General features: G+C 43.7%; 1 protein-coding gene across 2 annotated transcripts in view; it reads right to left on the minus strand.

Moving 5' to 3' along the window:
- Positions 1-25303, minus strand: part of CACNA2D1 (calcium voltage-gated channel auxiliary subunit alpha2delta 1) — a 565021-nt gene that overhangs the window by 301616 nt on the left and 238102 nt on the right. The window lies entirely within an intron of this gene.

Genomic DNA, 25303 nt, shown 5'->3' on the forward strand with positions numbered 1-25303 from the left:
AAAAGCAAGTGGCTGAGTTCATTGCAACAGATGTGAACTTGCACAGACTATGTGCAGCTGCCAGAGTTGTGGGCCTTCTTATGAAAATATTGCAAATCTCTGCACCAGCTGGAGAGATAAATCCAGACATTTGTGCAATACCAGCTCTCTGATATGCCCATACGTCTCATACACATTTGTATAAAACATGTTTTTTCAACAGGGAAACTAGTATGATGTGAACAAAATATGTTAGTGACAGCTGGCAGGAAATGTAGGAAAATTAGGGGGAATAAGTAATAAGCATTGAGAGAGATAGAGACTCAGACTAACCAAAACAGAAAAGCTGTGGACTTCAGTTACATCACTTGCATTACTTAAGGACTGCTTGCTCCCAGATGAACCTACCCATCCACTCCAGTCACCTTTGGAGGCCCTGCTTTGGGTGCCCTCACCACCTGAGGCTGGAGGGGTGGTAACATGAGAAGGGCCTTCTCAACCACGGCTCCAAAATTCCAGAACTTCCTTCCAGGGAGATTTGTCTGTCTCCTTCTATTGTTCTTTTCCACCAGTGGGTGAAGACTTTTTTATTGTTTGGCATCCTCCCTCTGTTACTGGCCCTTCTCCCAGGTTTTGGTGTTATGTGTTTACACATTTTTATTGAATTATTTTATATATGCTTTATTTTAAATGTTGCTTTAGTGCTGAAATATTTTAATTTTCTCCCTTGGGGACCCTACTTGGGTGAGAAGGCAGCACAGAAATGTTTTAAATGTCAGGTCCAGTATATATCTTAACTATACTGACTCCATTTTCTAATGCTTTTAGTGTTTAAGTATTTTCTCCTCAGGTGCACCAGTTCCCAGGCAGCATTCCCACCAGAGGAGACTGTTTTGTCTAACACCGTTCCACCAGGCATTGGCCTTGAAGGAGAGCAGCTTCCCAGGACTGAAAGATGTTGTTTTGAGAACTGTGGGGGGAGGCTGTTCCAGATGGGTATTGTTACTCTGTATCCTATGCTTGCTCTTCATTGGTAACAATGATCATGTACCATCCTGAGTCTCCTATTCAGGACAGTGGACTATAATGGATCTTTTCTGCAATAAAGCTTCCTTTGCCAGACATTGGACTTATTCTTGCTTCTAAAGGGAATCTTGCAGAGAGTACCTTATCTAGCCACAGTCTGACATTTTGTTACCAATCATGTCTGAGTCGGGCCCAGCGGAATCCAAGGTTGTCCCGGATAGGGATCCTTTGTTTGATCCGTATGCGTCTCCCGACAATCAACCGGTGCAAACCCAAGACTCCCAGGAGCTGGGAGCAACCGGGAACGGAGCCGGAGCCTCCACTTCTACCCTGCCTCTCATCGACTTCAGTACTCGGAACGAGACCGAAAGCAACCTCGGGGCAAGGCCGAAAGCAACCGCTCTCCCCTTGATCTCGGTACCCACCCCGTCGGAGTGGGGAGCCAGACCCCGAGAAACCAGAGAGCGCCGGGCAGGTGGACTCCATCCACGAGTCTCGATGGACGGGCGCCGAAGCCTAGAAACCGTCCCGGAACTAGATAGCAGCCAACCATGGCGATATTGGAACAGGACGTTTGAGCAGATGGAGGGGGACACGTCTCGCCGTGGCGCCCTGAGTTGGGATTATTCCGAACTTGCTCCGTGGAAAGAGCCAACGGAAGTCCCTGAACAAAGTTGGGAGCAGATACAAGGTCGCACCTATGCGGTAGATACCAGCATCTCGGCCGTGACGGGTATGGCCAAGGGAATTCTAGCCGCGAGGTCGCGAATAGTCCAAGGGGACCCTCCTCCGTGGGGCCCTTTCTCCCCGGTGAGTACAGCGAACGAAGGTCCCCTGAGCGAACAACCAGGGCCAAGTCATATGCAACAATTAGAAGCTAAGCTGATGGATATGGAAGAAAGTTTGGCTCACGCCATTCATTTAATTTCCTCAATGGGGGCAGGAGAAAGACTGTCTCCTGAAGAGATGGCGATACAGATAGCTACCCTCCAAAGTGTCATCTCCTATCCGATGGAGGAAGTTCAGCAGCGGTCGTCACCTACCGGCGAGGGGGGCACCTATCCTGGCGAATCGGGAGAACAACCCAAGGAACTTCCCATTCAGCGGGAAATTCCACCGAGAAGGGATCACCCGGTTGTGCCATCCGGTGAGACTCCCATCGAACCTCCTATCACGGGAGGGGATGTGCCGCCAGACGAGACCCCCGTTGAGAGGCCTACGGAAGGGGAGGAAAAGCCAAGTGATACACCGGTGATACCCCCCCATACTTCCCCTATAACGGTCCGGCCGGACCAAGCGGGAGCACCCGTGGCTCCATCCGGGGAGGGAGCCCCTGGTCAACCGCGCGAAACTGTTCCCGTCGGGCAACCTCCGGGAGATGGTCTACCAGCGCCAAAAGGCCAGCCGATGCTTCCCAGAACAACAACGCCTGGAGGGGCAAGCCCGCGCGGCCTTCCACCCATTCGGCCTTCGCCGCTGCGGCCCCTTCCGCTTCGACCACAACTAACCCCGCCGCTGCAGCCGATACGTTTGCCACTGGAACAGCCCGTAAGACCACCTCCGAACCAACCGATGGGGCCTACACCACTACGACCCCACCAACCCACCCCTCAGCGGCCGATCATTACTCCGCCGCACCGACCTCAACTACAAGCACCTCAACCGCTACGGCCAGCACCTCCGGCATTGCCACCAGCCCAGCCGAGAGCACCACCACCAGCCCAGCCGAGAGCACCACCGCCAGCCCAGCCGAGGCCGCTACCCCCGGCTCAACCGGTGAGGCCGCCGCCAGCACAACCGGGTCCCCCCATACCTCAAGTGTTTAAGTATTTTCTCCTCAGGTGCACCAGTTCCCAGGCAGCATTCCCACCAGAGGAGACTGTTTTGTCTAACACCGTTCCACCAGGCATTGGCCTTGAAGGAGAGCAGCTTCCCAGGACTGAAAGATGTTGTTTTGAGAACTGTGGGGGGAGGCTGTTCCAGATGGGTATTGTTACTCTGTATCCTATGCTTGCTCTTCATTGGTAACAATGATCATGTACCATCCTGAGTCTCCTATTCAGGACAGTGGACTATAATGGATCTTTTCTGCAATAAAGCTTCCTTTGCCAGACATTGGACTTATTCTTGCTTCTAAAGGGAATCTTGCAGAGAGTACCTTATCTAGCCACAGTCTGACATTAAATAAATAAATAAAATATCTAAGCTGGGCAACTGGCAGCTGCCTGTGTTAACTGACTCACTTGAAAGTACTGGGCTTTCCTCACTTGAAAAAAGACACTATGAAGCAGCTTTTATTCCGCAGGATCTTACAGGTACCCATATTCTTTTTTCCCCCTCCTGCAGTGGTAAAAGCAGTCCAACAGCAGATTTTTCCTCCAAAGAAAGGGCAGGAGAACAGAGTTAAAATTCTGCTCTTTCCACACTGTTCTCCTAATTGATGAAGTCATCCTAGAGGCAGCATATGCAAAAGAAAATAAAAGTGTCTTAAAATAAATGCAAAAGAAACTGTAACATGTAGTTAGGGTTGCCAGCCTCCAGGTGGTAGCTGGAGATCTCCCAGAATTACAACTGATCTCCAGGCAACAGAGACCTGTTCCCCTGGAGAAAATGGCTGCTCTGGAGGGTGAACTCTATGGCACTATACCCCACTGAGGCTCTTCGCCTCCCCAACCCCCACCCTCTCTAGGCTCCACCCCTCCCCCCCCAATCTCAAGGAATTTCCCAACCTGGACCTGGCAACCTTACATGTAGTTAAGCCCTGATTAAAACGAGAGTAAAGATATATCAGTGGATAGCCTGATCACAGAGGCCTGCAAGGGCTGGTATAACCCCGCTTCAGCCCTCCTGACAACAGGCCCCAACTGTAAATAAGAAAAAGCCTCTGCCAAACCCCTGAGCCTGGCGCTGGGCCCTGGCTCTCCTCCCGGAGTCTGAAGGCAGCAAGCAGGGGAATAGCATCACAGCTTCTCCCAGGCAGCCGGCACTGCACAACCAGGAGGGCCTTTGGTAAAACAGCCTCAGAGGAGCTTGGCTGAGAGAGCTTGAGATGGGCCCTGCTCAGGCCGAGCGACTCTTCCCACCTGCGGCTGGGCAGGGCGGAGCAGCCTCCTCAGGCCCTTGTCTCCACCCTCCCAGCCAAACCCTGGATTGAAAGGAAGGGGGGGTGCTGCCTCCCTCCTTCCAGGCCAGCAACTAATGGCCCCCAGCTTTAGCAGCGTAGCTGCATGCCGGGAAGGGGCCATATTCTCATGGGTGCAGAGCAGCCTTTGCTGGTAACAATTCTTTGCATTATTCATCATCTTCTGACTACAAGGTGGAGCTGCAGACACCTTCCCTCCTGTGGTCTGGATTTCTGTCCCACTTACACAGCCCAGCCAACTCTCATACAAAGGGAATCTTGGATATAGTCCATTCTACCACTTCATTTTGCAGCAGATGTAGGCTTGGTTCTAGTTTATCAAGCAACACAAATGTTGCATAGAAGCCAATTGTTTTAGAATACTCACTTAACATTTGTAAGACAACGCATACCAAGAGTACGCTGACAGCCTAGCCAACGTAGCTCAGAGTGTGAGTCAGCAAACCCCACCACAGCCTCAACTAAAAACTTTGGCAAGCTTTGACTTCTCAGTCTCTGCTGTATAAGGATAATACTGATCTACACTACAGGGATGTTGTCAAGATTGCTGGACAGTGGATATGAAGCCCTCAGAACATAATAAAGCAATATGTAAATGCTATTATTACCTTTACAGCCCAAGAAGTAATAATTACCCATGTCACTTCATGTCATCCTTTTACTATGCAAACATATCTAGTAGCCATGATCTACCCTGCCTTCAACAACCCCAAATTTAATGAAGGCAGCAGTCACGAAGGCCGAAACAATTATCTCTGTAAAATGGGTGCCCTCCAGCCAGTTCTGATTCTCACACAACGCTGGGAACGGAAGTGGAAGGTGATGGGAGTTCTGTTTGTATTTCTGGTTGAGGGCCTGCCTCCTCTTCCCATACAAAATCTGTCATGAAATGGAAAAGGGGGGAGAAATAGAAGTACTTACGTTATATTTACTTTCTACACCCTCTGAACTTTCCTGTTCATTTTAGAAAAAATAAAAGATCACCCAGAAAGACCAGCCCATCCATCCATCCATCCGAGAAGCAGCCGTGCATCGACACTGGCCTCTCCGTCCCAAGTGTGTGTTACTAATCTATGGAAAGGTTTTGATGTGCTGTCATCAGAAGGAAAGAAACATGGGGGAACTTTATCTGATCTTGAAAGAGCAGCTCCTGAGAAGTCTTTTTCATCTTCGAGCCATCAATTTTTTCCCCTTTCTTTCCTCCCCCGTCACATCTCTATCTCTTCCTTACCAGCAAAGAATTCTGTCAGCTAATATGAGAGTCTTTTAAAAAAGATATTCAGTACAATAAAGGTAATTCTTTTGCGCAGCTCACAATTAATCCTTCCTTCAAGTAGTTCATCTTGAAATATGTGCATCTGAGCTCCCCTGAATACTTCAGACCATTGTGATATGCAAAACCAGGCAACCATTAGACTTCAAAAATCTGCACGATTAACAAACCAAGAGATAAAACATTGGATTCTAAGGAACCTGATGTACAAATAATTCTAAAACTACAAGAAAAGGAAAGCTTGCCTGAAATAACACAGATAAATGTAAATCAAATGGTATTAAATCTGAAACCACTACCTGTGATTACTATTTGGCATGCATTTATCTCTATAACTGTCCGTTCCTAACAGCCCCCTTTCTCTTTTTGTAAAGACATAGATCCAGAGGAGTTAGCCATGTTAGTCTGTACTAGCAAAATATTTATTTATTTATATTTTTGATTTATATTCCACCTTCCCCGCACAAGCAGGCTCAGGGCGGGTTACAATTTAATAAAAGCATTACAATATAATGTATTGTCGAAGGCTTTCACGGCCGGAGAACGATGGTTGTTGTGGGTTTTCCGGGCTGTATTGCCGTGGTCTTGGCATTGTAGTTCCTGACGTTTCGCCAGCAGCTGTGGCTGGCATCTTCAGAGGTGTAGCACCAAAAGATGCCAGCCACAGCTGCTGGCAAAACGTCAGAAACTACAATGCCAAGACCATGGCAATACAGCCCGGAAAACCCACAACAACCATCATTACAATATAAATGATATTAAAACAGTTTAAATAACAATATAAAATAGTATAGTATAAGAATAGATAGCAGCACTCAGTAACAGGGTTCACCACCTAACTACCATTTGAAAGTTTTAAAGAAGCTAGATTGTGGATTCATCTAATAGGGATCCCCGTCTCCATTTGGCCATTGGAGGCCAAGCCGCGCCTCAACCATATGCTTGGAGGAACATCTCTGTCTTACAGGCCCAGCAAAAAGATAACAAACCCTGCCAGGCCCTGGTCTCATCCGACAGAGAGTTCCACCAGGTTGGAGCCCGGACCGAAAAGGCCCTGGCTCTGATCGAGGCTAGGCGGGCCTCCATGGGGCCAGGGATCACCAACAATTGTTTATTACCTGATCGCAACGTCCTCTGGGGCACATAGGTTAATACCAAAACCTTGAATCTGATTCAGTACTCCACTAGTAGCCAATGCAGCTGGCGCAACACTTGTTTTATACATGCACCATTTGGCACTCCGGTGATGGCACACACCACTGCATTTTGAACCAGCTGTAATCGCCAGATCAGACCCAAGGAAAGCCCCACATAGAGTGTGTTACAGTAATCCAGCCTAGAGGTGACCATTGCTTAAATCACTGTCATTAAATCGCAGGTTAAGAGACACAGGGCAAGCTGCCTGGTCTGTCACAGATGGAAAAGAGGACCTGACAGCCGCTGCAACCTGAGCCTCCATTTTCAAGGAGGCATCCAAGCTCCCGACTCTCGGAACTGGCATGAAGCCCTCATCGAGGTCCAGAAGCCGGGGTCCCGAATCCACACACCCGCGACTCAAGTACAGGCCCTCCATCTTTGTAGGACTTAATTTCAGCCAACTCCGCTTCAGCCATATAGATATTAAACAATAATGGGGAGAGCGTGGCCCCCTGAGGCACACCACATACCAGCGGGTGGCAAGACGACAATTTCTCCCCTAGTGCCACCCCTTTACAAAATAGTAAAGAGTCCAGTAGCACTTTTGGTTCTCGAAAGCTTATGGTGCAATACAGTTGGTTAGTCTTAAAGGTGCTACTGGACTATTTTGTAAAGGCAGACATTCAAAGGTGTGGGGAAATTTCACACATTTCCTGATCTCATTAAAAATTGCAGTAACTGTCTTAATCTGTTGAAGTAAAAACAAAAAGGAGTCTTTTGTGGCATCTTACGAATAGATTTATTGAGAAACACTTCAATAAATTGGTTCACAGTGTATTTATTTCAATGGTCTTACGTTAGATTAAGTCTGCATGAGATAGCATCACATGTCTTTAAGGTGCAACAAAAATTCTCTTTGATTCTCTACCCTGGAGACAAATAGCACAAGCCCTGTTCAGCCAACTTGTGGGTGGTGTCTGGGATCTCCAGGAGACCTGTACATTTCTTTCATTATTAATGACAAAAATGGCATTTCTGAATTATCATAATTAACATGAAAACAAAACAGATTCCTTTCTGAAAGAGCCTACAATAAAAAACACCATGATTATCTTTCGGGAGGAGTTTGGTTTTTTTGGGGGGGGGGTTATCTTTCATTGTTTCAGTCTCCGCCTCACTTGGATTCACTTCTATAAGGTGGCCATTATTTTCCCAATATGGGAATAGAGAGAGCACAGTGTTTCCTTAGGGGAAAGGAGGAGAGAGATTCTGGGCTTTCTTGACTGACTGCAAGTGGTAGCCACTAGGGTTACATACATGTGTGAGGTACTACAATCCTGAAGGATCCTCCCCTCTCCTACCAATGCCCGCCATGAAGTGCCAAGTTTCCCTCTTCAGTCTGTGCTCTGCTGCCTGTCGGCTGCTCTCCAATTTGTGTCCCTTGTTCAAGCAAATCTACCTCAGGCAGCTCCTGATCCTGCTTGCCCACTCAAACGTCATACCCTCCTCGTGCCACCCAATGCCTTTACCTGGTCAATCTGCCTCTTTCTCATACTACTGTTTGTCAGGCTCAGTGGCTGCAATGCTGTCTATGTTATTGTTTGGAAGCTTTCCTAGCAATTTTCCAATAGACTTTGCTGCTAAACATAGGTGCTGTCATGGATGCCAGCATACCTGCCATTATTGTATTCTGCATTTTGTGCTGATCATTACTGTTTTGCTAAAGTTGTATTCTGTTATAGCATCTGAGAGTGTGTGAACTGCTAATACGAGGTGCAGGAGAGCCAGCATGGGTGCTGTCATGAATATTTTCAACAGAATCTGGTGAAAATATTTACTTTCACTTTTCTAGCAAGTGTCCTTGAAGGAGAGCTGCGAGCAGCCAACCATCTATCTTTTCCCAAAGACTGGGATAATTTCACTTTGTACTCTGTCTAGCCTAAACTAATCAGTTCCCATGTAACTTCTTTGGGTTTTCGCGCCAGAATGTCAACGGACCCGAAGGGCAGGAAGTTTCCCTATAATTAGTAATGCCTTTGTTTGAATTGTCATTTCTGCCAATTGCTACCTTTCTGTGAACACCTTGGACTGCATAGATCTCTAATAACATTGCTTCAACTGAAACACCTGTGTGTTAACTGTGGAGAACTTGAAGGGACCTAACTGCCAGGGACTAACAGGTGCCTTCCATTGCCTTACAAAGGTGGGCATCTTTATCTGGCTATGTGGGTGGCCTAGGTGAGTACTACAATATACAAAATAAACTAACATGATGACTTCCAGTTAAGATGGCAGAATAATCAGAAAGTAACTCAGTGCTGCTCCCATCTCTTCTGCATGTTATAACTTAATTTCAACCTGTTCTGTTTGATATAGCAGTAATTTGCCTTCACTTTATTATTTTGTGTCTTCTTTGTGATCCATTTTGTGATAAGTGGGGCTTATAATCTTAAAACTATGAGCTGTAAAGGAAAAGATATCAAGACAGCTACCTTCCCCCTGCCCCAGTTGGTGCTGATGTTCAATTCCTTTGCATAAAAAAATGAAGACTTAGCTGAAAAAACAATCTGAGCGACTAAAACAACTTTCTGCTTCCGATAACACAATTGATGATTTGATTAAACAACTTTGAGGGTTGACTGAATCCATCAGCACATGGCTTCAACAGATGCCTTGGAAAAACTTGAGGTGGGAAAGGTAAAACTGCTGCCTTGGAAGACCAAACAGTCGCTTATGAAATGGTTGTTTCAGCTTCATACAATGTTTTGTACAGCCAAATATCCCAGTTTGATAGTTTCACTCATCAATTTAACCTTTGTGTCATTCGTCTTTCAGGAGCATCTGAAAAGATGGGGCAGAAAAAGCTGGTAGAATACATGGGAAAGCTATTTATGAGCTCTTGCAGCTTCCATCTGACTATTAGTTGCGGACTGAACAAGCTTATAGGATTCCTCATGCACCTAGCAGAACAAACAAGCCAGCTCCAGTAACTGTCCACTTTTTAAGAGTAAGTGTGAAAGATCATCTTCTGTGCTTGGCAAGAGAAAGAAAACAAACCTGTATTGGGATCCCAATAAACAACAGATTATGCTTCACCCAGATTATACTAAAGCAGTGTCAATATTACACTGTCAATACATGAAAATAAGCAATCTTGCAAGAGATATGAATTTGCAATATTATCTCAAACTAGTAACAAAGCCCGTTGTGGAGAAAAATACAATGGGCTCTAGAAAGGGGAGGGCCGGCGGGCAGGCATTGACTCCCCTTCCCTGACTGACCTCAGCCAGATGAAGGCAGGGAGGTGGACATTGTCACCTGCTCCATTCCTCTTGATCCTGGCCAGGTGAAGGGGGGTGGGTATTGCCACCTTCTCCGCTGCTGATCCTGGGTGGGTGAAGGGAAGGCGGGCATTGCCACCTGCTCCACTGCTGATCCTGGGTGGGTGAAGGGAAGGCGGGCATTGCCACCTGCTCCGCTGATGATCCTGGGTGGGTGAAGGGAAGGCGGGCATTGCCACCTGTTCAGTGCCTGATCTCGGCCGGGTGAAGAGGGGGTGGGCATTGCCTCCTGTTCCGCACATCATCCCGGCTGGGTGAAGTGCAGTGAGCATTGCCTCCTGCTCTGCGCCTGATCCTGGCCGGCTGAAGGCGTGGGATGGGCATTGCCACCTGCTCCACTCCTGATCCCAATGGGGTGAAGGTGGGGGTGGGCATTGCCACCTGCTTCCCACTTATCCTAACTGGGTGAAGGGGAAGAAGGCATTGCCTCCTGCTCTGCACCTGATCCCGGCTAGGTAAAGGGGGGGGCATCACATTCTGCTCTGCACCTGATCCTGGGTGGGTGAAGGCAGGGGGAGGGCATTGCCACCTCCTCCATTTCTGATCCCAATCTGGGTTTCCCACCACAGCAGCACCCTCTGAAGGCACACCAGGGTAAAAAGTGGGTTGTCTGGAACACGGTTAACCTCTTATATAGTAGGATATCCCACCATCTTCTGTTTTCGTTACCAAGTTTCACATTCCAAATTTTGTAGAATAATTTCTCATTGGCCTACAAGATTTAACTCCTGCTACAACTGTACAAAAGTTTTCCATAGTTAAATTGTGATTTCATTTTTCATTTCTGTCAATGAGCTTATGTAAAACAGCTGATACAGACTTTTTGATTAATTAAATGATTTTGTTTCTAGCTAATTTGTAATAAAGTATGCTGCAGTTTCTGGAGTTGAGTGGGTATATTATCTTGTTCCTCCTAAGGCGGGGAACAAAATGATTGAAGAAGATTCACATCCATTATATCCAACTGAACATCCTTTGAAAGGGATGGCAAACAGGAAGAACTTTTAACTTCATAAATTAAAATTGGTTCTTCACAAGCTAACTTGCCTGACCACTCCAATTGATTGACATCAGCTTTCTTTGTTGGTGAAAACTCAATCAGAGGTTCATCTCTAGTAGCAAATTTCACTCTCTTTAAGAGAGCTGAAGTTCCTCTCTCTGCTACCTTTTCTTTCTTTACTATCTTCTAATTAGGGATTTTCCCTGGGAGAAGAAGTGGTGTTACATTAGGGTTACTATAGCACTTCCGGGGGAATATCCTATGGAGATTAAAACAGTTTGGATCAGGCAAAATTTAGGAGGGGAATACTGGAGCTATAAAAAGAGAGAGTCAAGTGTTTTCCCCTGAGAGAGCCTGGCATTTTATCAAAATGTTTTAAATCAATATTCTTTGGGTGATTGTTCAGCAAATACCCTAGATGCCATTTGTTATAGCAAGATATCACTCTCCCTCTAAAAGAAAAGATAGACACTGATATTTTATATGTATCCAAAGCCATAGTGGAAGGAAAGAAAGGTGAGTTTTTAAGAACTGTTTATTACGGTTTGAACTAGATAAGATGGCCTTTATCTGTTTGCTTACCCAAACCAATTCGTGGCATAGAAGGAGATGCTAATTTATTCCCAAGGGCATTAATGTTATCCTATATGTTCTGGAGGGTTCTGCTATTAAGAACGCCCGCAAAGCCAGAATACCAAAAACATCAGATAGATACTTTTTCTCCTTCCCCTTTTCCGAAGGACAAAATTTCTTGGCAAACCCCGGTCAGCATTAAAAGGAGAGCTTAAAACAGAGATTTCACCTTCGCCGTTGCTTTGAGTGCCTCTGCCATGTGAGGCTGCTCAGGTGGCATCCCCAGAAAGGGCCTTCTCTCTCATGGCACCAAATCTCTGAAGCTCCCTCTCTAGGGAGATTTGTCTGTCTTCCTCTAGCATTGTTTTCCACCCAAGGAGGGAATACTTTTTTGTTTAGTTGGGCATTCCTTCACTGACTCTTATTACCCTTCCTGCCTATCTCCGTTTTTGTGTGTGTGTATGTTTATGTTTTATTTAATATATATATTTGTGTTTGAAATTAATGTTTGAAATGTTTTAATGTTTGCCACCTTGGAGATCACGAATGGGGTGAAAAGGCCACATGGAAATGTTATTATGTGAGTAAGTAAGTAAAATCGCAGCATGCAGCAACGTGTATCTCAGGCTAACTAAACAGTTGATAACGTACTTGCAAAAACACACAACTGAACTGTGCTAGGTACAGTTGGAGTGAAATAGTGCTCAGCATACAAGCATTAAATTATCTTGGAAAGCAATTAAATTTCATCCTGTGGCATGAAAACATTACGTTCCCATTACGCATATGAAGAAAACATTGAACAGAACAAAGCAAGCTATTAAAATAATCACAGAATCACAGATTGGAAGGGATCATACAGACCTCCTCGTCCAACCCCCTGCCCAATGCAGGATGAGCCTAAAGCATCCCTGACAAATATCCATCCAGCCTCTTCTTGAAAACTGCCAGTGAAGGGGAGCTCATTTCCTAGAATTTCATGATGGATGGGGTTATATTAATCTGATTTAGTCAAAGTACCTAGCATGAAACCAGCTACATTCCTAGGGCCAATTCTAAACAGAATTAGACCCTTCTGAGTTTACTGACCACAACAGACTGGTTCTGGCTATACTTAAGACTACACTCTGAATGGGCTCAACAAGTCTGTATATTTTGAACAAGACTTGGTCTTCTATTTATTGATGGCATCTCATGCCAAACCCCCTGACAATCCCCCCCCCCCAGATTCATATTGCTTTTGTATAGCATGGGGGAGAAGTTACATCAACGTGCTTTAACCAAACTGGGATACTCACAATCAAATGTAAGGTTCTCCCCCACTATACTTTTGTGTGTCAGTAGCTATTGGAATAGAACGAAGGCTGTGCTTTACTGCTATACCTGGGAGAGAGTCTTCTTGTGCACACCGTATTTTCCTTAAAGAGAGTCACTCTCTAGCTCATGAAAACCTATTGGTTTTAAAATACTATTTTTTACATTCACCAGTCTTTTCACCAATCTTTAAGGAATTTAAATACAGCCAACCCACAAAGCCATAAAATTATACAACCAGCATTAGCTCTTTTCCCCCTTAATATATCCAGTTGTAAATATTTATAATCAAGTTATCAACCAAACGTCTCTCTCGCACACAACAAAAACCAAGAAGACCTCAGGAATGCTGACACAGATTTTTTCAAACATTTCTTTGTAGTATTTTAAGCAATTCAGAACATTAATTCTTCTTGACATTTCATCACATTCCCATATATGATTCTTCCTAGGATATTTGACTCAGAAAAATCTCTAGACATCAATAATGGCAACGTAAATGTATACACTAGCTTCACTTCAAGTACATAGACCTTGTATATCAGATCAAAAACCATTCTTACACACAAAAAAACCTTGTTCGGAAGTTTAAGTGCACTTTGCAGAGTAACACGGCAATCCTACGTAGAATTATACCCCTCTGAGCCCACTGAGATAAATCGACTTAGACTGAGTAACTGTGTAAAAGATTGCACTGCAAGAGAGACAAATGGCACCCACACACCTTTCCTGACGCCCACCAAATATTTTCAGAAAGTGGAAGAGGTCATGTGGAAGAGGTCATGTGGAAGAGGTCTTGCCACAGGGCTTCTGCTTGGCCATCGGAGAGCTGATTGGACGTTCAGAGTAAAACAATGTTGTTTTCTGCAGCAATCACAATGTTGGCTTTATTCTCTCTCACTCTTCTTTCCCCATGTACCTCTCTTCCTCTCTACACTTGAGCTTCCTCTCTGTGTGTGGTTCTACCTCCTGTGGCAACCATTTTCTGATTGGCCCCGCCTCCTATGGCTATCGTTTTGTGATGGCACCCACCACCCTGTGTCAGAATTGCCAAAGCAAAGGAGTCCAAAGTTTTTGGTCTGAGAGCCATACTGAGGTACAGAAAGCATTGCGAAAAACCTTGCCTGAATAGGAAGAGATGGGACAGTCAAAGAGGCTCCACTCGCAACTCGAACCCCGCATCTTCGGAAACACTAGCCTTGCTTCTTTGGGGGAGGCAGATGGGTCCATGGGCTCATGGTAGCCTGTAGTTTGGACATTCCTACACTAAACTATGTCCCCACTCCTCTTTGGTAAGTGGAGGTAACACAGAAGATGACAGAAACAAGAGCAGAGAGAAGGGAGAGACCAAGAAGGAGAGTGAGCCAATGTGGGGCAATGATGATTAGAGGGTTGGGCTAGGATTTGAAAGATCCAGTCACACTCCCGTTCTGCTATGAAGCGCACTGGTCCCCGCAAGGCAGTTTCCTCTTCCTGGCCAACTCCTTGTTGCCCCTTCCATCTTGCAGAGGGAAATCATGGGGTGGGGAGGGAAAGGTCTCTGCACCATATATGAGCACAACTTGCTCAGCCTTACTCCAGGCTAGAGGCAGCTGGGGGTTGCCGAACAAGAAAGGCAGTCTCACGGGATATAAAAGCTCAAAAAAGAAGCGGGGGGGGGGGGGGGAGTCCCTTCCTGCGAATAACGATCAATGCAGTCAGTAAAGTTGTTTATACGAAATATTCAAAGTATATATTTAAAGTGCAAAGTTATGAATAAATAATCAAACAACTCTACAGAATAAATAATTATAAATACAACATCCAGCACAATACAAAATGGGCTCCAAATACACAATAATATATAACTAATAATATATAATTATGCTGAACCTTCTCTAAATGCTATTCCTACTGGATAATATCAAATGAGCATTCCCGAACCAAGATAGGTATAAAATTTTAATGTTGCCCCTGCCAGTTGGTAATATTGTCCCTTCCCTCTTACAAGTAGCAACTCTGGTAAAGTCCAGAACTCAAACACATCCCACTGAGAGGTAGGTGTGCAAATCCAACGAGACTCCTGCCAATAACTAACGTTGCAGAACAAACAAGAAGAAAGGGAAGGCAGCAACTACAATACCAAAAGAATTATGAAAATATGATTTATATGCTTATAGTAATGTGTAAAAGGCAAAGTGACAATACAATTGAATAAACAGCATATGTGAAAATTAATCAAAGATGTGAGTCATATATACAAAAATTCCAAGGTTACAGACCAGAAGCCGAATATATCTAGGCAAATTAATGGCAAAACACAATTCAGTAAGTACAAGGAAGTAATATACAAAATGCCAGGACCAATATCAATGCAAAGTCAAAGTAAGTTGGTTCAGACCACAAACATGTAGTATATTCTCATTAAGGAAAAGGGTTGATAATCAGTTCATGTGTACAAACAATGTCCGTATGTGGGTAATACGTTGAGTAGCTAGACGCTGATAACTCCTATGAAAGGGCCAACGGGTTCATGCTTGCATATTTCATATCCCCGTTTCACAGGTCATTGCTTCCTCAGGGCGTTAACCAGGTGCCACACACAGGAAAAAATGATTGAAGTCTTATACCAAACAGACACACAAAATCACAACCTCAGTGGGAGCGATCTGTCAGCACAATGACGCAGCAATAACTAATGTTGCCTCTTCTCTTTTGCAGGTGACAACCACAGGAAAATCCAGCAATAGAACTTACGCTGCTCGACAGGCTGCTAGTTCAAAGCAGTTTTGGAAATCTTTTTCAAGAGCGTACACCGAAACAGTTGACGGCTATCCCAAGAAATCAAGGCACAGATGTCTACAACGCACTGGTGAAAAGTCTCTTGCCGTGGTCAGCTGGGGGCAGGGTTGCCAGCTCCACATTGGGCAATTCCTGAAGGTTTGGGCCATGAAGCCCGGAGAAGGCAGGGTTTGGGGAGGAAAACAACCTCAGCATGGTATAATTGATACAGTCCACCCTCCAAAGCTGCCATTTTCTCAGGGGAACTGATCTCTGTGGCCTGGAGATCAGTTGTAATTCTGGAAGCTCTCCAGCCACCACCACCTGGAGGCTGGCAAGCCTAGCTGGAGGCTGGCCTGTTCAGGCTGAAGCACCAATGGCTACTGTAGGATTGCCACCCTCCAGGTGGAGCCCGGAGTTCTCCCAGAATCACAACTGACAATCAGACTACAGAGATCTGTTGCCTTGGAGGAAATGGCTGCTTCAGAATGTGGTCTCTCAGCTTCCTTTCACATTTCCATTTTAACTTGGTTGCTCTCTGTTGCTGCCCCAACTTCATAGAAAGCAGTGGGGGGGGGCAGCAGTTTCAAACAGCATTTATATCAGTTTAGGAACTGTATGTGAATCACTGTGGCTTCAAACAGCACCACTTTCTCTGGTACCAGAAGTGGCTCCCTCCATCCCCTGAGCTTTTACGTTTAAAAAAAAGGGCACAAAAACATCGCTATCGTGCTCTAGCACTGTAACGATAGATGTTGCAGGTTCTCTGAATTCTCAGTAAATCTGTAGCAACCAGAAGCCACAACGGTTTGCAAATGCCGTGTGAAAAGGATGTAAGGCATCATGTTCTGTCAGCAGAGTAAGCAGGATTGCCAGGTTGTGACTGGCAATCAATGGAAGACTGGGGGAGGGGGGCAGTGGTGTCGTGTGAACCACGATATCGCTTCCGGGGACACCTGAAAGGGACATCGGGCAGCCCTAAGAATCACTGAAAACTGCAAGACCATAGATTCTTAAAGCTGTTTGGATCACTTCTGAGTTTTCCATGGAAATGATGTCATGGTGCACAGAACACTAATTTATTTATTTGGTTTAGTTTTTCTCTTGCTGATGCTTGCTGCCTCCATGTTCAGAGGCAGTTTGCCTGCAACCTTAGAGAAATATAATCCCTTGCATTTGTGAATGAGCCCTAGTTTATAATTGTTCTGCAAGAATATAAGAAATACTTGATATGTAAGGATTTCAGGTTACCTGCCCTACAAAGCAGGGTCAACCAACCCCCCCTCCCCCCCACAACAATGAAGAAGAGCCCCACAAAACAAGTTACAGGTGCAATTTTCAGCATTGGTCTTCTACTTGACAAAAACTTTGCCTTCATTTAAGCAGGCCATCTAGTTGCAGGACTTCAACCCAGCGCCTCAAGCATTGTTCCTCAGCTTCTGTTTCTGCCCATTCTCTTTGATGGCCTGCTCAGACTTGCCCCCCCCCCTTGTCAGGAGGTGCAGAAATTGGAGCTTTGACAGAACTGTGCAACACGGACAACCTGACAGTGCAGGAAACCGTTGCAAATGTGAAGGTAAGATGGAGCACGCTCTTCCTCAAGCATGAAGAAAAATGAGCAGATAGAGAATGAGGCCTAGCCTTGCAAATCCGTCCTGACAGCCAGCAGCAAAGTAGTACCAGAACAGCTTATCCAGTTGGGTGGAAACAGTTACTACTTTTAACACACAATTTATCCTGCTCGTTTCCAAGTCACTCTTAAAAATGTGTCATGCTTCTAGCAGAGTAATTCACGTGCTTTCAACAACACTGGACATTTATTTCCTCAAACACATCCAAGGCAAAGAAGACCTGGCAGAGCAATTAACATTAACAAGAAATAATAATTAGCATTTATATAGCACATTCTAAAGTGTCCAAAGTACTTTGCCACAGTTATCCTCACAATAGACCCATAAGATAGGCCAATATGATCACTGCCCTAGAGAGCTGCCAGATCCCCCTAGGGAAGCCAGTGGGGAGAGGTGGGGGCCATGGGGTCCAGGGACAGGACTTATCAACTGCCAGGCATGCTCACTTGTGACATAATTACATTGCCAGTGACGTGCTGATATCATTTCCAGAAGTGATGTCATCGTGCTGCTGGCCTGCTGGAACACCTCTGGGATTCGAGCAAAATCTCTACGGCCGTTGACCAAATAAAAACGTTTCACCTAGCAACAAGGTGATGTCATTTCTGGGCATACAGGGAGTTAGGTCAGCACGTCATCAGCAAGGGCTGCCTCTTCCAGGTAAGTCACCCCCCCTCCTCACCTTTTCTTCCCCTACCAGGCAACTGAGTGGCGAAGGGGGGCTGGCAACTCTACCACCATATTGCAGATGGAGCTCAAGCAAATAGAGAAAAGTGATTTGCCTAAGGTCACCTAGTAAATTAGTGGCAGAGGTGAAACTTGAATCAGGGACTTAATGCAATCCATGGTTAGGATCTCTTGCGGGTTTTTAAAAGCTAATTAGCAGACCCTTATGGATGCTTTGAAGCCCAGGAAAGGATTATGGGGAGGGGAATATTCAACCTTGGCTCTTTCAAAATTTAAACAGTCCCTATGAAAGCTGTAATTTGCTCCACAGAAGTAAAAGGGAAAAAAGAGCTTTAAAAATTGCAACAGATCTTAATAATAATTTAAAAAACCTCTTGAGTGACTTTGCATTAATCTCAGTCACTATACTACATCAGCTCTCATAATCATCCAAGCTGAGTTTACACCAAAACATCCAACTTGCTTTTTGTTGGAGGCTGCAGCTTCCCTTTTCATTACTAGCAGACTTTGACGCTAACAATAAATACCACCCCAGACAGGATTCAGTGGAGTTTAGTTATACAGATTTAGGGGAAGAATTTGGGAAATTTGGGACATGGTGATGCTTAGAAGTCTATGTCTTCTAATAAGGTTGACAACCTCCAGGTGAGGCCTGGAGATTTCCCAGAATTACAGCTGATCTCTAGACTTACACAGACCAGTTCCCCTGAAGAAAAAGGCTGCTGCGGAAGGTAAACTCTATAGCATTGTACCTTGCTGTGGTTCCTCCCCTCCTCAAACCCCATCACCATCCTCAAATTCCATTCCAGCCCCAAATCTCCAAGAACTTCTCAACCCAGAGCTGGCAATTCTTCCTCTTTCCAATTACTCTGGTTAGTCCCCTTTTCTTACACCATGCATAGGCCGATTCCAGATGGCCCTCCCCATGTCGAAACGTCACGCGTCGTCCCGTGGAAAACGCGAAATAGTGCGTTTTCTCGCGCGAGTTTTGCGCGACATCGCGCAAAACTCGCACGAGAAAACGTGATATTTCGCGTTTTCCGCGCGACGACGCATGACGTTTCGACATGGGGAGGGCCATCTGGAATCGGCATTACTCTTTTTTATTTGGAGCAGGAGGCATTTTATTTATGCATGCATGAATGCACAATTCTCTCAGAGCTGCGCTGCATTATAGGCAGGTTTGCCAGGTTCCTGTTTATGGTGGGCAATCTCTTGTCAGTCCCCTCTGATACTCTATTTGGGGAGTAGCCCTGGAAAGCCTCGGAATGTTTTCCCCCATTAGAAACCATGGAAGTGGCTGGAGCAGCTTGTTCAGGAGCCCACAGAATTGGACCTTGGGGCCAATCTTCCTGAAAGCTGGGTGGACTTTAGTGGACAGGAAGTACTGAGCTCCTTGCAAATTTGGTGGAGTTTGCCGCTCCAGCCCCTTGGATAGTTTTGGCTATAGGGGATAATAGCTGAACGTATTCAGGTTTCTCTAACAAAACCAAATCCAATTAGAGACTCTGACCCAGATAGCACTAGGAAAGATGTCAATGAGGTCCACAAGGAGGACCTCTTCTCTAAATATTTACTGGAAAGTTTCTTTTCTTGAAGATAAGCAATGCCATTTTGGTGAATAATTTTCACTGGATGTAATCATATGCTGATCATCCAAAATAGCAGATACAAATTCAGCAAATCAATGTGTTTTTTGTAATGCCAAATTTCTGAATTCAGAATCTGTCTAACCACCCGTCTTTTCTTTAAGTCTTTCCCTTACTAGAATTTTCCCGAGCGAAGCTACAAGAAGCATTTTCTTTTATTTAAGTCACCCCTTCTCTGTCAGAAAGTCAGAAGCAATTCTTCCTTCCTGCAATTTTCCTGAACTCTCTCTTAAAAATAGTATGCATTTTGGACATTACCCCTTTTCTGCTAGGTAGACATTTGCACACATATCTCAACCAGGCAAGCTGGGATGAACACATAACAAGCACACTAGATTCCCATCAAGTTGCATCGCCTCCTAATACATCAATGGCATGTTTGGGTGATTGTTTAAGGCTGTGAACAAATTCAGATGTAGCTGTGGGGGGTGGGGCAAGGATTGAGTCTCACAACATTTCGTTCCAGCATATAAAAACTGAATGCTCCACAGCTAGCAAATGACACTCTACTTTGCATCTTGGTTTGATTTATTAGATAAAAGTAAACAATACTTTGCGTCTCATTTCTGAATCAAGATTTTAATGTTCTCCATACTAATAAAAAAGTCAGGTCTGCCAATCAGCTCTCTGTTTGGATGTCTGCAATTGTGTAACTGCATACAATAGGAATAAATTGTTTCAGTATAAAAGGGTTTTTTTCCTCCCTATGGCACAAAGGATATTAATTACTAAAAGAAACAATAGCACATTTTGGCTCTCCATCACAAATGCAAAAAGTGTGGCAATCTAATAAGGATTAAACTTCATTAACTCTCTGCAAATCTAATTGCCAATATTGCATTTTTAAGAAACAGCTTGAGGTTTGCATATAAAAGCATCACAACAAATTGAACAAACTCCAAGTTACAATACAATACAAACAGTCTTATTTCTGAATAAAGATGCTTAGGAATTGGGACACACTAGAATTATATTTAATCCTAATAGAATAAAGGTTTGTGCCTGAAATGATTTCTTTAACCCATTTGCCACAGGGAGCTGGTTTCCGCATGCACAATACGTAATAAAATTATGTCCATGAGTTCTAATATTTTAGAGGACAAAAAAATGGCAACAATTGGCTGCATTAAAAAAATTCCTTAAGCTGTTAGAAATGAATGGATGGGAAAGGAGTAATACCTTATGCACATTCACTTCCGTCATTTGTTTTTAATTTGTGAACTGATTGTGTTGTTTGCTCTTCTGACCATGCATTGTTGCACTTCAATAAATTATTTGGCTTAAAAAAGAAAGTACACCGATGAAGAAATTTGTGGGTAGAAAGCAAGCAAGAGCAAAGAACACAGACTACCCCAAAACGGCCCCAAATCTGCCTTTCATACCCTACATGGAATCTCAATTTCAGTATTATGTGTTCCATCTGAATTTCGTACTTGGAATAATGCCACGACAAGTAAGACAATGCAAATGGTGATGCAATATTTCACCGTAGCACTGAACTGTCACGCAACTTTACTTCAAGAAGTTATAAGCACTCCAACAAGAACTGCAGGAATGTATCTGTGGTTTGCTTTTATGAGTTTCCCTTAAAATAATTTCTATCTCTATTGAACCAACAAGTTGTTCTATTTTATTGTTATACTTTTATTTATTTATTTTATTATTAAATTTATAGTCCGCTCTCCCCACAAGCAGGGTCAAAGCAGATAACATCACAAATAATATAATCACAGTAAAATTACATTCAAAGAAAAGCATAAAATTCACTTAACATAGAACTTTAGGCAGCAGCCCATATTGCTTAACCCAGACCAAATACCCCGTGAGACGGGAACCGGTAGACAATAAGCATATCATGGAAAGCCGGGGTGAGGGGGGTTTCAATACTGCAATACTAAACATTTTAAAAATAATTTCCTATTTATACAGACTTAAGTTGCTACCCAAAATCCAGCTCTTAATATGTTGAAATTCATTTGATCCAAATATAATTTATCCTGCCTTGTGCCACTCTAAGGAATTACAGAGTTATTAATCAGGTTAGCTACACACAAGATAGGTGATTTTCTATAAAGATGAATTATTATCTCTTTCTGGTGTTGGCTTGCCAAGATGATCCATGACTGTTTCAACCAGGGGAGCGAGGAGCATTAGACGGTTGCCGGATAGCTGAGCACTGCTTTCCAGCATTTGGACAAGGGTGCCCGTCAGACATTCTACTAGAACTGCAGCAGCTAACAGAAGACAGAAGGATTTTTTTTGCAAAAAAAAAAAAAAAACTATAACAAGGTGAGAGGGAGCAATTGCCCTTTCTTTAATTGAACAAATATTGTCCACAGAATCTATAAGAATTCAATTTTTTCAATGTTGTAATATTTAATTCAATATCCAGATATGCTACCATTCTAATGTGATTGTATGAGGCTGTTCTTATCCAAATAATATCCTTTTTTGTTTACTTCAAGAGCTGTGGTCTGTTTTCAAGTTTTCTTTCCTGTCTCTCAGAGGCAAAACTATGATAACATGGGAATAGTCAAAATTTTACTTCTAGAATATTTCTAAATACCACAATAAGCCAAATAGTATCATTTTATATAATAACATATAAATCATGGCTTTATGCTGTTAAAGCTGTAAAATGAGAAACATGTCCTACACCCACAGAGCATTTAACTCAATTTTTTATTGTTCCAGATTTCTTTGATTACGTAGCTGGAAATTAAGAAAAATCAAGAATAGTTAACATGGATATAGATCAATTATAAAACTAATATATTAAATATGTTGAATATAAAATTAGATTGAGTATAAAATTCTGGGTATAAGTAATTAAGGAGAGAGGAATAATATTATTAACAACAACAAAGTTTATTAGCCAACAACTTTGTTGTTGTTGGGTAATATTATTAAATTTAGCTGTATTGTTCTATATCTTGCTTATATTTTTCGCTGTAGTTTAAATCTGTTATTCTGTATTCTGTTCAAGATTCTTTATGCACTTTGTCTTTTTTCTTCTTTTGAATAGTTTTTGTAAAAAATTCTATTGTTCCAGAGAAGCAGAGTCTAATCTCCATTTAAGCCCATTGACAAAATCATATTAAACACTAAAGACAGCAGAAAAACCCTAACCCTACTTCTCCACAAGACACCCAGGAATGGGACTTGATCATACTCCTGTTCACATGTTAACCTGAATGCGTGTATATCCTGTTTGTACACGCATACATCTATTTGCAAGAAAGAGCCAATATGTGTTCACTCTACCAATGAAACTGTTTGTTTGTTTGTTTGTTAACAGTCCACCTTTCTCACTGAAAGTCAAACCAGATTACACTGTATAAATCAATACAATCAAAGGCTGGTAAATTGGCAGAAATCGAAATACGAATCAATTTCATGATGAATCGGGCCAATTCGTGTTTCACGAAAACGCGTTTTGTAGGGACGCGGTTTTCATGAAATTCACGACTTTTTGGCCTGATCCGTTCGATTCGTGAACGATTCGTGATACCAGATGGGCTGGCGCCGATCCACTGATTCCCTAGGCAACATAGGCCCAGAATGTCTGCAGACCTTTTGTCGCCATTGAAAACCCCAGTCTTAGCCCACATAACCTTGATAGGCAGCTCTCCTTGCCAACTGGAGAGCTTCCATTCTGCCCTATACAGCAAGAAGCAGGGGGCGTAATCCCCTAGTAGCCATGAGACCACCAATCTCATCCCTCCAAACCCTCTTAGGCAGGTCTGCAGACATTCCAGGCCTATGTTGCCCAGAGAATCAGTGGATCGGGGCCAGCCCATCTGGCATCACGAAGTAAAACAAGTAAAACATTTGAAAACATTCCATATGTGATAAATTTACCACATGAGGTGGTTCACTCCCATGTCGATCCAGCATGTCAAATGGGAGCTTCAGTGAGCACACCACTGGCACACTGTGGGCTGGAACACACAGCAAAACCATTAAATGTGACAGGGCTCAGAATGCCCCAGCAAGTAAGCATTTCACCCACCACCCCCATTACATATAAAACAGGCCTCAGGTGAATAAGAAAAAGTAAAGAACAACATGACACGCAGACTCTAAAGCAGCCGTTCATTAGCAAGGCTGGATAGATGATTCCTCTTAACTGGTATGGAAACAGACTTCGCCAGCCTCTGTTACTGAGGATAATTCTTATCTCCACTTCCCTCAAACTCCACCCTGGCAGGCAGCCCCCAAACAACATCTCAAGCTGTCTAAATTATATTGCCAGCTGAGCGCTGAATGACGTCCTGACTTTGCATTGTCAATCTGGGCCTTGGATGGGAAGTGTGACAAGATACACCTACCACTTTCATTTCAAGAAAGGATGCTTTGTCCCCTAATTAAGGCAGAAGATGACAGTTCAGGGAAGAAGAACTTGCTTTTCTGGCAAGGTTTGACACTGTGGCCACAGCTTTAATGTGATAGTGTAATCTACTCACAAAATATTCAAGAGTACCATTACGGTTTTAAGGTTTGCCTCAGGAAATGGGAGGTCTTCAAGTGGAAATCTACTATTTTTGTTTTTTTTTTAAAGTTGGTGTACAAGTCCAACATATATATTTAAAAGATTATCAGCATTCACTGATGTATCTCTTAAAGTCATGTGAGGTTAAGCATGATCAGTGCAAGTGTATGTATGTATGTATGTATGCATGCATGCATGCATGCATGTATGTATTTTGTTGGATTTATATCCCACTCTTCACCAGTCTGCAACCTAAGTTATGTGAGTGCCATTATTATACCCTTGCTTGCCTTATTTATTTATTTATTTAATTTGATTTATAATCTGCTCTCCCCACAAGCCGGCTCAGAGCAGCTGACAACATAATAAATATATATAATAAAAACATACAATAGAAACACGAATACTGTCATATAAATACTATATAAAACATATTAGAGCAGCACACAAGGCATCCCACATCTCAGATCTCAAGTATTTATTTATTGGTTTATTTATGTATTTATATCCCACCATCCCTCGAGGCTCAAAGCAGCTTACAACTCATAAATAAAAACATCGTAACTTAAAATCAAACCACCTTGAGTCTCAATGAGAAAGGCGTACTACCAACAAACCAAATTAACAAACGTAAAACCCCAAATAATCCCACTTCCCCCAAAGCAAATGAAATCGCAAATGAAATGGCCTTGCAGCACCTCCGAATATTTTGCCTCACCTCCTCAGGGAGCCCATGCCACAAACAGGGAGCTACAATGGAGAAGGCATGGGCTTTGGTTGGTAAGGGCTTCTCAGAACAACAACAACAACAACAACAACAACAACAACAATCATCCCTGAGATTCTTCAAAGCCAAAGTAATTTCTGGAGGTGGCATATTACTGTACTAATTTGGGCAAGTCTTTAGTGGGTAAAGTTCAGGAAACACTGAGTTTAGCAGCATTTTAACCTTACTGTAGCCAAGATACCAGCAGTTGTCCTATCCCAGGACACCCCTCTTCCAGTGAAAGCACATTGCTCGGTCATTTCTGTGATCCCTTGAGCCATTTTTCCTGTGCAATTCCGGAATATCAGGTAGATTAAAGACTGGGCAGGAGCCACAGCTTGTTGCCACGGACCCATCACCCCTGGAACTGGGAAGGTTGGGGGGGGGGTGCCCAGGCTTGAGAGATGCTGCCTCCAGCAATGACTGATATATTTATTTTTCAATCTGTACTTTTATGTGGATAACCCTGTTGGTTTGTAGTAAAAGAGCAAGATTTGCGTCCAGTAGCACCTGAAAGACCAGCTAGATTTCCA

The sequence above is a fragment of the Eublepharis macularius genome, chromosome 9 (assembly GCF_028583425.1).
Source record: "Eublepharis macularius isolate TG4126 chromosome 9, MPM_Emac_v1.0, whole genome shotgun sequence".
Taxonomy (NCBI): Eukaryota; Metazoa; Chordata; class Lepidosauria; order Squamata; family Eublepharidae; genus Eublepharis; species Eublepharis macularius.